We start from the raw sequence: 18,375 nt of genomic DNA, 5'->3' as shown, positions 1-18,375 counted from the left end.
CAGAAAACATCGATATTGTTGATTTACATGATCCGAATGTTAAAAATGCCTTAGATTTTAAAGGAAAAAGAATTAGCAGTGTTAGTAAAGGAATTAATCCATTTGATGTTGTTGTAATGATTCAATTAGAAGATCCTATTAAAATGTTTAATGAACTAAAACAAAATTATGAGAATCATAAACAGCATGTTAAAGATTTTACAACAGAAGTCTATGAAAAGTTAGAAGCCAGAAATAGAAGATCAGTAGACGATTTTGGTGAAATTAATGAAAAACTTACTAATTTTAAAGAGTCTTTTGATAAGTTTAGTTTAGATGCTACGAAAACTTTTGAGAATATTGGTCATAAATTTGTTGAATACAATGATTCTAATGCTGTCAAATTTCAAAAATTAGAAGAAAAAATTAATAAGTTCGAGGAAGATTTGGAAGATATAGGTCTTCATGTAGGATTTTATGGATGATAAAATTTCCTTATATAAATGGCGCTCATATACTGTGTGAGGTGTAAGGCAAAAACTGAAACAAATGATATAAAATACTATGCAAATATCAATGGAGTTAAGAGAATTTCTGGAAAATGTGCTGAATGTAACGCAAAAAAGAGTCAATTTATAAAAAACTTGAAATTTTTTCTTAATAAATAGAGATGGCGGGACATTACAGTGCTTTCGATCTTTTTATAATGCAACACGAAAGAGATTTGAAAAAAGAACATTGGGATGATATTTCTCAAAAATATGAATTATCCGAAGATATGATGAGATTATACGTAAACAAATTGAATTGGTATAACATTGCTAAATATCAAAATCTGTCCCCAGAGTTCATTCAAGAAAATATACATTATCAATTAAAAGATCATATGTCTGTTCTTTGTCTCTATCAACACTTGAGTATAAAATTTTTGGATGAAAATAAAGATACAGTTGATTGGAACAATATTATAGATAGCGGTTACTATCCTGTGCAAATTTTATTGAAATATGTGGCCGAGATCGCAAAATTTAAGGAAGAGAATCCCGAATATGACGAAGTAGATCATTAAAAATGACTAAAATTTATATCTTTTCTTATAAAAACGTACATTAGATCGATGAAAAAATGATATCTTTCTTATACATGATGTTTAAATTTTCTCTTATTAAATGGCGGACTACAGAAAATATGCTAGTGATATTGAAAGGGCGGAGTTTAAAAATTTCTATCCAATTAGTAAACAACATTTGAATGAACCGAATAAAAGAACTGAGTTTAATATTGATTTTGGAGATAACTTTTGCTCGTCTAACTTCCAGTTTTATATTTCTGGAACTTTAACAAAACAAGATGGTCAAGCATATCTTGGAACTGATAATGTTAGATTAATCGATAATTTTATACCGTTTTTATTTTCTAAGATTGAAGTAAGAAAACACAATAAATTGATAGAAGAAGTCGAAAACTGTGGTCAGTTAAGCACTATTAAAGGAACTATTTCGTATTCAAAAAGTGATGTATTTTCAAACAGTTTTGAATCAACTTTTAAATTTGGACAATTTGAAGCGGTCGGTGATTTAGCACATTTCGGCTTAGGATTCTTTGAAAATGTAAATTTTCCAATCTATAAAGGTGGATTTTACATTAGTTTCATAAGAGCTGAAGACGATGATGTGATTCTGAAGACTGCAACTGGAAATGTTATGCCTGTTGATGGCAAAATTACAATTAACGAGTTTTTCATTAGAGTTCCGATGATTTATTACAAAACCACGAGTAAAATTCAGTTGATTGATGAAATTACAAAATCTCAAAACATTATGTTTAATTTTCTAGATTGGCAATGTATTGAGCAAAAAGGTATTTCCGGAACAACTTATTCGTTCGATATCACAAATATTTATAGAAATATCTTCAATCCCAAGTTCGTTATCATAGGTTTTCAAACAGATAGACAGAATAATCAAGAGAAAAATCCTTCAAAGTTTGATAGTTTGAATGTAAAAAATATCAGAGTAAAATTGAACGGTTCTTATTATCCAGATGAATTACAAAATTTAAAGAAAAAGACCTTCAGCCACGATATTTTTAGTAAAGGTTGAATAATACTTAATTAAACTGTCAACGGCAGACAACTAGATAAACAAATGAAATTTGCCTCTGCGAGTGTCTGTAGATGGTTAGCTTATGCTAATTTAAATTTATTTACGTGTTTGGTGGTTGCGTTTTAGTATTCTAAGCAAAGTAAAATGATAATTTGATACTGCTAACCATTGTGATATCCTCCATTTTCGATCCCCACTAAGACTATCGCGGCTGACGATCGATTTCTCATTCTTAGAGAAAAACTCGCTATTGATAAAAAACGAGGCTGTGTACTTATGCAGTGCAAATTGATTCTACTGAACTGTATTATCTGTACTATATAATTGTATATTTTTGTATCTCAGCTGTTTGGTTCAAGGCTCTGTCAAAAGTTCCAGGTGGGAAATTCGACAGTGGGAAATAGAAACCATGAAATACATGAGAGCAGTGAAAGTAGAATATTGATGTCGATTCTGTAAAACATTAATACTACCAGACAGCTTCGAATTTCCCAAGAACTACTGACGGTCACGCCATACTCTCATCCAGTTTTCCGAGGTATTCATTTGTCATTCTGGTCAATGGAGTCAATTGATTTTTTTCCAACAGAACGTCGGTAAAATAATGTTTCTTGTGTGCGTTGATTTCAACTCCGAGATCGTGTCTGAAACGTCATAGTACAATGATGACAGTTAGAATACCTATACACTTAAATTACACTATATTTTGTATCTGAGTGTTTATGATGTGGAAATGATCATATTGAGCTTCGTGGTCACCAAGAGGAAGGTTCCAGGTCAACTAACTGAACTTAAGATTCCCATTTATGTAAACCCTTCCAACGATAGCTACGTTATGTGTAATGTTTCTTGTTTTGAACAGGAATGTTTAATGGTTTTGTTATACGTAATTTATTCAGTATTTTATATAACATAGAATAAACTTATATTTTAATATAATTATTCTAAACCATTAATTCTACTTAATAGTAATCATTTTAAACAAATAAGTAAACTTAAGAACCAATTGATTAAATTAAATCTAAGTTATTATTAGGTACAGTAAAATTGTCCCCCATAATGCCATACACATTCTAAATAAGTGAAATATTAAATAACACAAATACTATGTTTTTTGCTTTCTTATTAATTCTTATTGATAAAATAAGCTACTATATATTTGGTTAATTTTGAGTATGAGAGTTTTATTTTAGTTTAAGTTGGTATATGAATACTCGTATGAACACTCTGTGTATTCACTGTAATTTATAGATGGGTACTTTTAGAATTTAGATTTGTATATATATATATATATATATATATGTCAAGAACATTGAAGCGATAAACATATGTAGGGTTGTAACATATTCAGAGTATGTGATTTACGCATCTGCATAATAAAGTGGAATATGCTGACTTATCGGATATAAGTACGTACACATTGATATGAAAATACCGGTATATTAATAACCTTATCCAGTATGATGGTTGCAATAGATGTAAGAATATTTTTATGAATTCAGTGGGAAAACTATTTAATTTATATACTCACTTCTAAACCTATAAAACCCTAAAAAATATTGTGAGAGTTATCCATGTGAGAAAAGGGCGTTTTCTGAAAAAGTACCGTAAAACATACTCAGAAAAGCACTTAGGCGATCTGAAACATCGTGCCTACGTTTTAAACTAAAAGCAACATTCCACAATATATGTGCAATTTAGTGTGACATACAGAAACTCGTTCCCTTGAGAACTTCTTAATCACAGAAAGTTCTTGTTATGATGACGCCGAGAGTGTGAGAATATTGGTGTATGATAATGTCCTGCCTGCCGCTCTTCTACTCCGCCATACGCTTTGTGTAATAAAAGTCTCCTATTATAATGTTGTGATTAACAAACACATTAAAATGTAATTCCATAATGTATTTTAAATTCTTCTAATAGAAACCCTATCAATTTTGTCTTTGTTTCTTATCTTTTGTAACAATATTATAACTGGATATATTAAACGAATTGTAAATGCCAAATATTTCTATAAATTTAAATTTTTAAATAATCTAAAATTTTCCGGTATAGTTTTGTTACTACACTAATTAGACCATGTTTGTACAATATTCAATTTCAGATGCAAACTCTACAACGTCATGGAATAGAAAAAATATGTTACAGAATCAATTTGAAACTGTTTTCTCAAAGTATATTGACATTGAACAAGAAATATTTCATTTATTTATTGAATGCATATAAATAGTTTTACTGTAGTTAAAAGTATAAACAAGTTGACGGAAAATTAAAAAGAGAGAGCATTTAACTTCAAAGTCAAAGGATATGACTTCACAAAGACCATCGCATTCGTCTTTTGAAGAAAGCTGTGTTTTTTAAGATACTATCAGAGACGGCACTGTGATTCTGTTGTAATATAACGATATCAGTCAACATATTAAGAAAATCATAGATTCAAATACCATAGTAGCCTACACACTTGCTGCTACACTCGTTAGTGTATTGATGTCATTAGAACACATTACGTCACTCTCTTTTTTAAATTTATGAATTTTATAACCCAAAATGTAAGTGAATTTGAATACATCATTATGACATTTCATAGATCAATGATCCCTCATTTATCATAAATATGATAAAAGTCACTTAGAAATATTTCCTCCTCTACAATTTTGAAAGTTGTTTCACAAAACCATACCTCATTTTCAATATTTTACTGTAAACATTCTCCAAAACCAATATAGTTATGAGTGTTAAGAAGACAAGATGACATGCATAAAGCTATGAACAACACATCGTTAAGAACTACCATTTGTGTTTACTGCTACCTAGTCTTTCTTTACATTTGACTGTGTTTTAGTGAATAGACAAATTTGGGCTCACGCCGAAATCTGTTTTATTCCGCATTAAGTCATTGCTTGCACACCAATATTACATAATTTATTAGGCTTCAACACCCACCCTGTTCATATTTTCTTTCTTAATGCCTTTTATAAAACCTCTGTGGTAAGGAGCATAAATACTTGGTAAGACTGAAACTTTACTGAAACTCTACATAAATAAAGTTTCAACTTATTCAGTTCGAAATTTGCGAATATACCTCATTAGTGTCGTTTGGATTAAATACAAATTTAACATCATAGTAACTGTTATATTGCTATTTAACTAAGTCTATTATATTTAGCTGGCAAAATAAAATTGAAATAAAATATTCATAACCATTGTAAAAGAAAACAAAACCAAAGTACATATTTATTTTTCATAATTATTATAAGAGTTCTCGTAGTACCTAGTCCATATTATTAGTAATATGCATATATTAATTATGCATATATTAGTAATATATGCATAATTTAACAGCATATAGCACAGTGTCCTTATAAATTTATAAACATTTAACAGGTGCACTTTGTTAGTTAATTATTAAGTGCTTTATAGATAAAGTAAAATATAACTTATAAATACTAATAAACGTAAAAAATGAATGTATATTTATTTAAAGATTGAGAATTGGAGGCGAATAATCTGTTTCGTGTTATTGACAATATATAAATATTGTCTGTAACAGTATAGTTAAAATTTGTACGTACAATAGGGTGGGTTATCACATTATTATAAGATTTACAACCATATATTTATAAACATTAGAATATTTATATAGCAGAAAATGCACATATAATACACTTAGATTGGTACATTTAATATTGATCAGAAACGGTACAATCAAGAAAAACAAACCTTCCATTTTCACTTAATATAAGATAAGTAATTTTCTTGAATCTACGGTTCATTGGTTTCAATGACACGTTGAGAAATGAGAAAGGATACAAATATCTTGTTACAAGAAATGACATATTAGGTTTTGTCTCAAGACACTCCCATCCAAAACTTATTTACTGCTTCTCAACAAATCTTATATTTCTTCATTTTCAAAGAAGCCAATTATATGCTCTTCAATATATTGCATTAAGTTATTCTGCTTAGCAAAATTTTCATTACAAACATATTGTGAAATATTATTAATGTTAATGAAAACAATACTTTATCCAAATTGTTAATTATTGGACGAGGCCATTCGAAACCAAAGGTTTCACCATCGGGTGCCTCCACAAAATTATTTTTGTTTATTTTTTTTGGTTTCGAAAGGCCTCATCTAATAAACAATTTGGAAAAGGTATTGTTTTCAATAAACTTTAGTAATATTTAAAGAATTTTCCAACTGCCCCAAGAGTCTTTAATATTGTGAAATATTTAATTTAAATCTTTTTCTCCCAAAATGAAACAAGTGAAGCTTTTGTAAGATTATATATATATATATATATATATACATATATATATAGTATAGTATATATATATAAAATCTAATTTTGGGACTACAAAATAGGTATTTGTATTTACAAATGTATATACATATATATATATATATAATTATATATTTATATATATAATTATATATATATTTAAAATATATATATATAAATAAATATATAAAATAAAAAATATATATAAATATATATATATATATATATATATATATTAAGTATAGAAAATATGGACGACAGAAATAGGCTATATGATCCTAGAATTCGAAAATTATTCACAGCTTTTATTTAAGATACTTAGCGTAAAATAAATATTCTTTTTTGATACTATAATCTGGTACCACGTTGACATCGTGGTCGGTAACTGTGTAGGAAAATAAGTGCTTGTAGAATTTTCTAACTCGTCCCTTACTAAGAATCAATAGATTTAGAGTTAAATACTCACACAGTCTCAAGTCTTGGGTCAAATTACAAGACATATGATTGATAAATTGTTAATATTTTCTTTTTTTTTTTGTAAAAAGGAGAAGCCGATCTCCTTTTATGTCTTATTCTGCCCGTCCTCATGAGCCACTGGCCTGTGCGAGGATCTTATCAAACAGAATAAGGGGGAGAGTCGATACAGTACAAGGTCGATGGTACTGATAAAAAGTGCAACGGTCACAGACAGGATTCAAACCTGCGCTATCTCTAACTCAGACCCAAAGTCCAACGTCTTAGTCCACTCGGCCATCGGCACTCCCATTCTATTCTAATGTGTGTAGATGTATGCGTGTTGTGTACTCTCTAACATTGTGAGATGTAAGGAAATCGGAAACGTTTTAAGTTAATAGTTTTCTACAAAAACGTTACAACATTGTCTTGATTCGGTAATGAAGTCTTTTACCGCAGGTACAGCTACCATTTATCAATCATAAACTTTGAAAAATCTAATTAATACCTAAGCTTTATATTGATGATTTCTTCTAAAACATTGCTATTGTACATATATAATTCTCTTCGTTATTGACTTTGTTGTTATAAAATACTCACTGTGTCAGGTATTTGTTGCGATAATTGAGAGAGTGCATTATTTTTTAATAATTATAAAAGTACTGTTGTAAAATACTCGAAATACTGTTGTAGTACGAGATATGTAATTGTAAGCCTCACACTTAGGCTTTATGATTTATTAATAATGTAAACTGATCGTAATTAATAATTTTAATATTATACTATTTTTTCCCAAGTAAATAACAATCTATACTAATGTGAAGTTTAAACAATACTCGTATTTTAGGTCTAAGTGCATTAAACGACAGCTTATTTGTCAAAACTAAGGCTGGCAATGATACAGCAAGGATATATACCCACTATATTTGTTATCTCATTTTTGATTCAGAGTTTTATTTTTGTGATTAATTGTTTCATAAATTTGTAAAAGTTATACTTTACAAAATAGGAATTTACCAAGGGACTATTATTTTTACACTTTTCTCATCACATATTTTCTAAATTTGGTTTACTTCACCCAAGTCAATTAATATGCAACTCAACCACCCTATTAGTGGTTACGGTAGAGTTAATTAGTAGGAGCAGAATTAACAAGTGGATTAGAGTAACTCAATCAGTAAATTAGAGCCAGGATTTGCATTACAACTGTAGTATTTAGCTATGGAATGTTTTGGTAGAGGATTGTCACAATTAGCTTTAGCGTGACTACTGTAATGATGGGTAGTTAAATAGCACGGACTGTCAGACTGCTTTAATACTACACACACCAGCTTCAATGAAATATACATTTAAAACTTTCATTATTTTCTACAGTTTTCAGAGATTTTGTACCAGAAAATATGCAAACATATTCTTTTTTAACCTAAACCAAAGCTCTGTGCAGATTTAGATTTGTTGCTGACTTACCCATTTGTTTTTATAGATTATTTGTCTATAAGAATAAAACTCCAATTCTTGCGTTGTAGTTACACGTTTTCCATTTCTCTCACGTATAAAGCTTCGCTATTCTCAAACGCCTAATGATATATAATACTATATAGTAAAAATGTTTACACCTTTCATGCATTGGCTCATTCAGTTTAGTTAACATTGTTAACCAACACCTCCCATAGAAACCAGGAACGACAGGTGTTAATACTTCGTAAAAGGTACATTAGTTTTACAAACAAAAGTCCCAATATCTTTCTTAGCGCACTTTTATTGATTGAGCTCATTGAGAAGCTAAACAGAAACTAAAAATGTTATATGGTTTCAATAACTTTAACATTTGGAACTTACTGATCTCCCTCTGGGAGATATTTCATATTTTAGGGTCGTGTTCCTAGTGTGATTGATCCATGATCCTTTTATATTTCAACCTCTCTAGGTGTAAGTACTGGATACTAAATATCATCACCGCTGTTCAGAGCTAACTACTCCAACGCTTAACCTTGGATCTTTTACAATTTTGCTAGGACAGATTAAGATACCTTGTAAATTTTTCATAATGTCTTCGTCGACTGTGTAAACCCCTCGTATTTCAACGGAAGAATGCAGTATTTGACAACCTTATCCTGTAATTTTATAGGCATCGTGCTAATAGAAGACTCTATAACTAAGCAAGGGAATCCTTGGATCAGCCCTGTGGAACATGTTATGTAACTAACAAAAACTCCTGGATTGATTAATTGGAATTATTGAACTTCTGGTAGTGCGAGCATTGTCTATTTATATTAAGTTTGGTATGTCTGTTGTTTCTCTAAACAAATAAATCTCAGTTTTTTGACGTGACAACGTCTTAAATTAGGTTGCGGCTCGGAGTCACTCATGAAAAAGTGTAACGCCCGGTAACGTTACGATGCCCGTCCAGTGGGTCCGCCGCACGGGATCCGCACGGGATAAAGCAGATAACTGTGGGTCCGCCGCACGGGATAAAGCAGATAACTATGTTTATTCGTGAAAATGTGGAGTGCTTAGATTCGTCATTTACAACAACTACAACAATAAAGGTAAATAATTGTACACTGATATTTCATTATCGTAAACTATGATTGATTGATTAATTGTTAGATTGACACAAAAGTTGAGAAACTGAGTTTATAGGTTATGTCATACTATTGACAAATGTTGATAGTGTTAAGTAAATTATTAGTTTAAATCACTCTGCAATCAATCGTAATTCAGTAGATTGAGAAGAAACAGCGCGTATTGCTAGTCAAACATTTAAAATAACAAATTATAACCTCTAACCTGTCATAACAGTGCGACCAAACAAACGAACTAAACCGACCAATCACCACGCGCGGAGTTAAAATTTAACTGTGTTTAGCAAGAATTTCAAATTCCAATTTTAGTAAATGTTTTATTCAACTTTACCATTTACAATAACAAATTTTAATTAATTTCAAATTATGTACAATGTTTTAGTAAACAAAATATATTTCTATAGTTAAAATTTGTGCAATTCTTATTTTCATTCAATTCCTTGTTCCTATTGTGCAATTTAATAATATTCATATCAATAAATATTCTACCGAGAAAAAGACGTTGTCACGTAAAATCTTCGCCCGTAAAACCGACTTTACAGGCAACCATAATTTTTTTTTATAAGAAATTTTCAATCTGCCACAGATAGTAACAACAAGAATGATTTAAGATTTGGAAAAACTCCAGTCTCAGTGGTTGTACAAAGTTGTACATTATAAGCTATCCTCCTAAATGCCGGAAAAAATCTGTTATCTAGAACCTAGAAACGTAACAAGTGGTATAGAAGAAGTTTTAGGACCTTGATCGAAACAGATAGAATTCTCTTCGATATATAATATATTTAAAGGTCAAGTGAAAGAAATAAAAACATATTTTTTGTTGTATTTCTTATTTTATTGATTAAAACAGTTTAACATATTCTTTAAGATACAGACAAGATGATGGAAACTATCCTAAAACATTAATATTAAAGATACAGTAGACATGCAATCTGCAAATTTATCTAATGATATACTAACATGAGATGTGAACGTGGTTACACGAGCGAATTTATAACAGTAAATAAATCAGGACCAGAAACACTATACTGTGAGATGACCTGTACATAATTCCGTAAATAAGAATAAATTAAAACTTGTTATGGGTAGGAGAGGAGAAGACATACAAAGAAGAGAGGTTTAACACTATTATTGGACTGCCATACTCGCCGTAGTCTTTACTCAGCACTAGACAATCTGCCTCCCAAGGACTGTCACAGGGTCTTTAGCAGCGTGCAGGGAAGATAAAGTGAAGGTTTTGAATGCCCACAATTAAACAGTCACCGCCTTTTAAACACGCGAGGTGAAGGGGACAAAACCATACCCCTCGAGAAGAGACTGATGTAACTATTATAAGGTTAGCGGCTCCGCACGCGAGAGAGGCTCTAGAGACACTGAACAATGTGGTGGTAGAGGTACTACAAGCTAAGGCGACCTCGGTTCAACATACCGTGACCCTCCGATCAATAAGAGATGAGGAGCGATACAGCTGATCTTTGTTATTGTCATTGAAATTATGTGTAAAACTACATAATATGTCAACATAAATTTATGTTAGAATAAAAATTATTTGTTTCTATTATTACGGAGTAATAGGATAAATTTAATATTGTACAATAAGAGAAGGAAACCGTTCTTAAGTAATGAAGCAAACGTTATATTGTAATTTTTAAAACAAAGATAAGTTTATATTTAAAATTTTAAAGTTTCAAACCAGTATTGAAATATATTTTTGTAATAGTGAACCGTACTTTAATAAGTAAAGGTTGGATTAAGAAAATATATTATTGTGTAACGTAGAACAGAATAAACCTCATTTTTTCCAGGATGGCAAGGCTGAGATACAGCCTACTATCCTCTCGCAAGACAACATGTATCATGGGTGGGTCCCTTACTTTTCCTGAGTATCCTGTCGCTCTGGAAGCAGCACAGAAGATAATTTAACGTGTGAAATAGATGCTTTCTAAGCTTTTGTACGTACCAGAGAAAAGTATAATAAGCTGAAGCGCTTACGAGCTTAACTCACGAACTATATTAATTCTCAACGTACGAGTATACATTAGAAAGAGGCAACTCTTTATTTTTATAATGATAAAAAGTTAAAAAATGGAGTATGATAGACTATTGTGGCTATTTCTAGTTAAATGATAATAAGGTTTTCAGTCATGAGTTATGATCTATCATAGTCAAATACATATTATTTATTCTAAGATTACAATGATATAAGGTGAGAGCTGTGTCCTTTATCCGATCTGTACACTCAGTTTTTTTTGTATTTTTTTTTATTTAATTCTTCCTATAATTCTTAAATCTGTACACAAACCTACTTTGCTTGTACCTCCCCACAAATTTCTAAGCGCTGAGGATTTACTCTTTCTTGTCGTCTATTACTCTCTTCCTTGTTTATATTACCAATGCTACACCTTTCACCTAAACCCTGCAAAGCTTGTCCGGTTAGTATGGTTTATCGCACGCCGGAATCTCTGGCACCTGTAACATCTTGCCGGTCTACGTAATTCTCCACCCTGCAGCTTTGCCATTCTATATAGAACCTTCCTTTCTTCTAAACGTATTTTAACCTTTAAAGAACATTAGACGTCTGCCTATTCTTTTACGATTATACTCAGTGTCAAATTTCTTTCTCAAATCTTCTTCAAAATTTCAATCAATATTAATGTTAAATACTCGTTTATCTCATACGAAGTTACTTTAAGCTTATTATTATTATCGGTGTTTGCCTCACTTGTTTTGGTCCTTTTAGTCCATTCATTTTAGCGAGTAACCTTTCAACAACTTCTCCTCACTCCCTTCAGCTTCTTCCTCAATCAGTATTCCATTATTAGGATACTATCAATATATACCTCTTTATCTTCAGTCCGATATCAAGCCTCTTTATGCTTCTCTTAAACTTATGACTTTTTTCCCTCTTGCTTGATCATAACTAGATAAGGTGAAAAGAGCACCTCTCATCTCTGTCACTGTTGGAACTCTAGTCGCTTCTATTCTTCTTTTTGTGATTTCGACACAGCATTCCCCTTCCATGCCACAATTCTTACGGTTTTTAAATTTCTTACCCGAATGTCCTCCTTAAAATGTCAAAATTTCTCTCATCCTAAAATTGGGATTTTAATGTAAATACTATATGTTTGTCCTTTTTTCTTTTATATTTACATGTACATTATGAAGGAGTATAATTTTTTAATGGAAGACATATGTCAGGAGGAGATAGAGCAGAAAATTAAAATGAAACCAGAACATATTCTAAGTCTTAAGAAAATCTTAAGTTATTGATAAAAAGCCATAGAAAAAATCCAAATATCCTTTTTAAGCTGCATCTTACTCTACCCAGAGAATACGCCAGCATGTCAAAAGGTAAAGAAGTTGTGAAATTATAAACATGTAGTTATGTACAATTAACATTAATTTAAATTTATTATGCTATTAGAAACGAGTTAGAAATTAATATTCATGAAATATAAAAGTTATAAATAAAGATTCTTCGTTTCTAACCGTAGATAGTTTCATATTCATTTATTTGTTGGCATTGTGCGAACACATCACGTGACACACAGATGGCACTCGCCGACTAATCAACACCCGAACCCCTACACAAACATCATCTGACTAACAGTAGCAGAATGTGTTTAGACACGCAGGCAACAATGTAATTAAACATGTGGATTACACTTCACATAAACGATTACAAACGTACACAGTCATTTATTCGTAGTTATTTGAAATTCATTTAATTCCGTTACTTTATTATAAAATAGCATTCAATTTTGCCAAAATAGTATAAAAGTCATATTTTTAAAAGAATATTTTATGGGAAATATATAAAGAGTAGTGAAGGTATCATAAGACACAACCAACTATACATTAATTTTGTATAAAATAAACACCCTTATTTTATTGTAATTAGAAATTGTAATGCTAATTTGCTCATTTGTCAATCGAAAGGTCTTTCTGTTCACAAGGTGATGGAACAGAGAAGCCTGTAGTGTACTTAAATCTAAAAAGCTCTTCTACACGGCGCACAGTGAAGCAAAGCCCCGGTTTTCTTGGTAGAAACATTATAAACGAACGGTATATATATTCGAAATATGATTGTTTCTCCTTATTTCCACAACCTAAAGCATGCCTCCAATACGAGATAAGCAGGTGACCCCACCAAATCCTTGGCACACACTCGTTTAATATTGCATTAACGTTTCTTTAATATTCAATTTGAGTTGCTTCCTTATCCCAGTTTTTAAGATGGACGTTTTATCTGAATAGTTCCTTAAAATCGTTTTAATAATACGTGTGTGATACTTCTATCTACAACATATTAAAACAAAACTTCATACAAAAGTCATAATTTTAGCCCATTATTTTAAAATGGCACTTTATGAATTTCAATTAGTGAAGCTGTTCGTACCAAGTACAAAGAAGATGGAAATTATTAAAATCATTTTTGCGTGATTTCTTGTTGTTTAAACGTGAAATTTTTGGAGTTTCAGTTTATAATTTAACATGTTTCATAAAAAGCTCTTTTCCTGAAATTATGTTCTTAAATGGAGAGAAGTCTTTATTATTGCAATGAAAGATTTTCAATTAACCTTTCATGAGAGGTCAGTTCGTTGTCGAGGTATCGTATAGAGAGATGTGAAGTTTATCACTCTCTTATGACATCAGTCTCTCGAGTGACTCACTTGATGCTGTAGTTAAAACACTTGATCAAGAAGAAAACTAAAAGTCAAAATTGCAATGTACTTTTTATTTTATATTTGCGGTTACATACGTTTAGCTTATTCGATAGAAATATTTAAATTTCTCCATTTTTAGTAAACTGAAAATTATACTTATTTAAAAACTTGAAAGAAGTTATTTGAGGGATATATTTCAACAAACCTAATTCACTTGCCATTAAGTATATTAGGTTTTTAAAACTGGATTTCCAATCCTGTTTTTAAAGACGATGTTTCATATAATAAAGGTAAGATTGCTGGATATATTTAGTTCAACAAAGTGTAGTATTTTTGTCTTTAACGTTACATTCAAAGCTGTATAACTTATTAATGAAAGATAACGAATTTACAAAATGTGCGGATATGTTTAAAGCAAATCAAAAATTGATACAGACTTACCTATTCTTTGTGCAATCGAAACTTGATGTTTATTCTGATAGGACTGCGTCATACGCTGCAATGAACACAAAACATTAATTGAATAATACGATTTTATCCTAATTTTTGTATAATCTAGTTTAATATATTTTATACATTATTAAATTATTGAGAAATCATTTTCAAATAGTATTTGGGGAAGATGTCGGTACATAGGATAGAATATTAAAATAGAAATCAATACATAATAATAACAAGTTTATACGAAAGAAAACCCTGTACACCCCATTAACCTGAAATCCAGGATGGTCTTGGGAGTAAAGAAGAGAATTATTTTGAGAGATATTGGTGCCAAAGTTACAATTGAAGCTGTTGTATACATAATTGTGACTTGAAGAGTATGGTACCTGCAAAGCTTCTTTGGTACCAGCACAGAGCTTGGCCGAGCTAGTGAGACAGGTTTGCTGACAGAACAGATGTATTTTCAACTTTTTATATCAGACTGTCGCTATTACAGCTAGTTATTAACAGTAATGTTTCCAATTTCATATATGATTATCCGACTAGTAAAACAGATATGATTCTAAACATAGTGGTAAATAGCATTAAATGTTACCTGTTGGACTTATTCCAGCTACGAGGGTAGAAATCAGGACATAATTGTCAACTAGACTACCCCTAACTAACAGGCTACTATTTCGATACTACCATACGACAGGAGGGAGTACCATTAATATTGATTGCATTAGGAAATTATACTTTATGGCAATAAAAGCTATATTACGTACATTATCGCTTATAAATCGTAAATTATTAAAGGTGTTAAAATTCTGGAATTTGCATTCCTCATTCGCATTCAAATAAAGCGAATATTTGAAGACGAACTTTGCATTACTTGTTGAATATAAATGCGTGCTCCCATTAGTGAATCGATATAGATCAGAGCTCTTCTATAAATAAAATTTCCATGCCAGTTCTGTTCTCGTATTTGTCTAATACTTTCCCAGCAGGTTACTGAAAAGTTTTTTGAGCTTACTGAATAAATGTTGGCTAATAAATTATAAAAACATTCTACTGAATTTTAATAACGAATCACTTGAAAACGCTTAGGGAGTACTGATTTTTCTCCATCGAGAGCTAACGCACTGAACAACTTTGATCAACATATTACGTAAGTTATTAGTTTTTGCGTTTGACCAAAATCATTTCTCATACAGTCCTCACATACAACCGTATTTGTCTGAACAGTATCTTGAATTAATATCATTTGTTAAAAAAAGTAAAATTGTGTATTTATTGTATAATAAATATCGTACCCGATTCATTGAATTCCGAAATGATATATCAATCAATTGGGTGTCTTTAGAGAGTGGGATAACTATTTTGTGATTCTTGTATAAAACTGCGTTAAGCTGACCATGAAAACAAGCTATAATGTTAACTTCAGTTTTCGATAAAGTTGTTTGTTGCCGTATTAAAGCGAATAGCCCGTATTTTAACATAGAATAGATTTCTTATGGCAATTGCAAACATTTACCTATTGTGAATAATTTTAACTTTAATCTTATAAAAGTGATTTCTCAAAAATTTCGTACTATATGTGCAAGAGCTTATTTTGTTGTGCCTGTTTATTTTATATTAAATCATTAGTAACACGGTGTTTTTTATTTGAACTCTAGAGAAAGTTGTTCGTTGCTGTTTATAGCTTATCACCTGCATGTTGAGATACAATAGATAGAACATTTAGCTTATTGAGCTGTAATATTTGTCTTAATTCAATCGTAGAAAAGTGATTACTCCTAAATTCCATGCCATATATATAAAAATAATTGCTTATTTTATCGTAGCTTTTTTATTCAATACTGACAAGCTTTGCTAACCGCAGGAAAATACAAAATGAAAAATATTTGAATAGAACCTAACGGACGGTTAAAGTAGTATAAATGAAATGAAAAATGCCTTTTTTAAAGAAGCGGAGTAATGAAAATGGGGATATATTCTCATAAAATCAATATCCGAAACCAAAAACTTCACATTACCTCATTAACTTTTCCAAGCCATTCTATAGTTTAGAATGAGCTTCATGGTATTAATAAAATTATCTATCAACTTGTACTGGTTAAAGCGAAAATACTGCTGAATAACTTTTATTGTCTTGAACTTAGTTCAGTATTTTTTAGTAAATACATTGTTTATCTCATCTGCATTTTAGATACTGTGGAATAACATATTGTTAAATATGAGACACTATTTACAGATATAAAAATGTCAATTAGCTAATTTTATGCTTTTAAATATTATTCTTTTGATATTTAATGATAAGCTGTTGTAACTTCCTAATGCAATCAATATTAATGGTACTCCCTCCCATTGTATGGTAGTATCAATAGTAGCCTGTTAGTTTTGTATATTACATAACAAGCTTTAAAAATTATAAATTATCAAACATTACCTTGACAAACCTAAAAAAAGCGAGGTGTCGTTCCAGTATCGGCCAAAAACAGCAAAAACACTATCTCGACAAGGCAAGTCTTGTTTATGTGTCGTTTCAGTTTATTAAGGCTTTTATTCAGTATCAACTAACGATAGATTGCCGCTGGGAAATGGAAACATAATACCGTTTCATTCATTCCAAAAACATTTCACATATTGCAGCTAGTAATTTGTTTTAAATGCAACAAATATTGAATTTATGAACTTATTAGTTGCGTTTTAGAATATTATTCGTAAAATGATTACTATGAGTTACTTTTTTCTTTCTAAGATAAATAGTTCATTATCATTTAAATTCCAAACTTTTGTAGAGATACATATTATCAATATGTCTCTATGACAATAATACTTTTAAATACAACATTTACATTTTTGTATGAGCTAATAATTGAAAAGTGAGTTAAACCGAATCTGACTACATAGACACTTTAATTTATTTGATTGTTTAATAGAAAATGAACATGGAGATAAGTTATCAATCATTAAACTAATAAAAAAATATTAAACTTTTAGGAAATTATTGTAAGCAACTCAAAATTCCTTAATATATTTTTAAAAAAACATATGTTCGTAATCAACGTCGAGCGTGGCTGCCGCTTGGATGGGTGACCGCTATAACCTTCCAAGCAGCCCGCCTGCCCGGCTATTGGTGGTGGTTCGGAAGTCACCTTTAACCGGTCCCCAGGTTGTGTTACAGAGGGCTTCTTAGCCCTAACTTCATCAACTAACTTTATCAATAGTATTCCAGACTTGAGGTGCAGTAAATTAATCTATCTACTCGAGCATGACAATTACCGATAACATCTAAATATTACAATTATTATGTTTATAAGTTTCATTATATAACCTTGTTTGTCACGGACCACATGTTTTACACACCCTTGAGGGCGGGTTGTACATAAAATCCAAAACTTTGAAAGTGAAATGAACGTCAAAATCCTCTTTATGATCCTAGGGGATTCAACTCCTAACAAATATTTTGATGAAGTCTATTGTGGCCAGCTTACCAATTCACTTTACGAGCTTCAGAAGCTTCCTTACTGATATCAAATATTACTCTTTTGATAAGAGACATTGAATAAAGATTAAAGTTCAAGGAAGTAGTATAATATATTTAATTTAAAGTATATTATAGTTATAATAGTAAAACTAGAAACTATAATATTTCCTTGTATTTATTATTTACCTTTAAAATAATACCAATAACTTATGAAATTTAAAAAATAACCATTTAGAGGTTGGCCTAACGACACCTGCTGCACATTTGACACTTAATTAACTGCGATGTTATTTTATATGTTTTTTAGTTTAATGATTTAATTACTGCATGATTAATTAATTACTGTAAAGAAATTCAAAGTTACAAACCTTTTTACAGTTTGTGCAGTGA

This window comes from Homalodisca vitripennis, chromosome 4, assembly GCF_021130785.1.
Source record: "Homalodisca vitripennis isolate AUS2020 chromosome 4, UT_GWSS_2.1, whole genome shotgun sequence".
NCBI lineage: Eukaryota > Metazoa > Arthropoda > Insecta > Hemiptera > Cicadellidae > Homalodisca > Homalodisca vitripennis.
Note: the sequence above shows the minus strand (reverse complement) of the source record.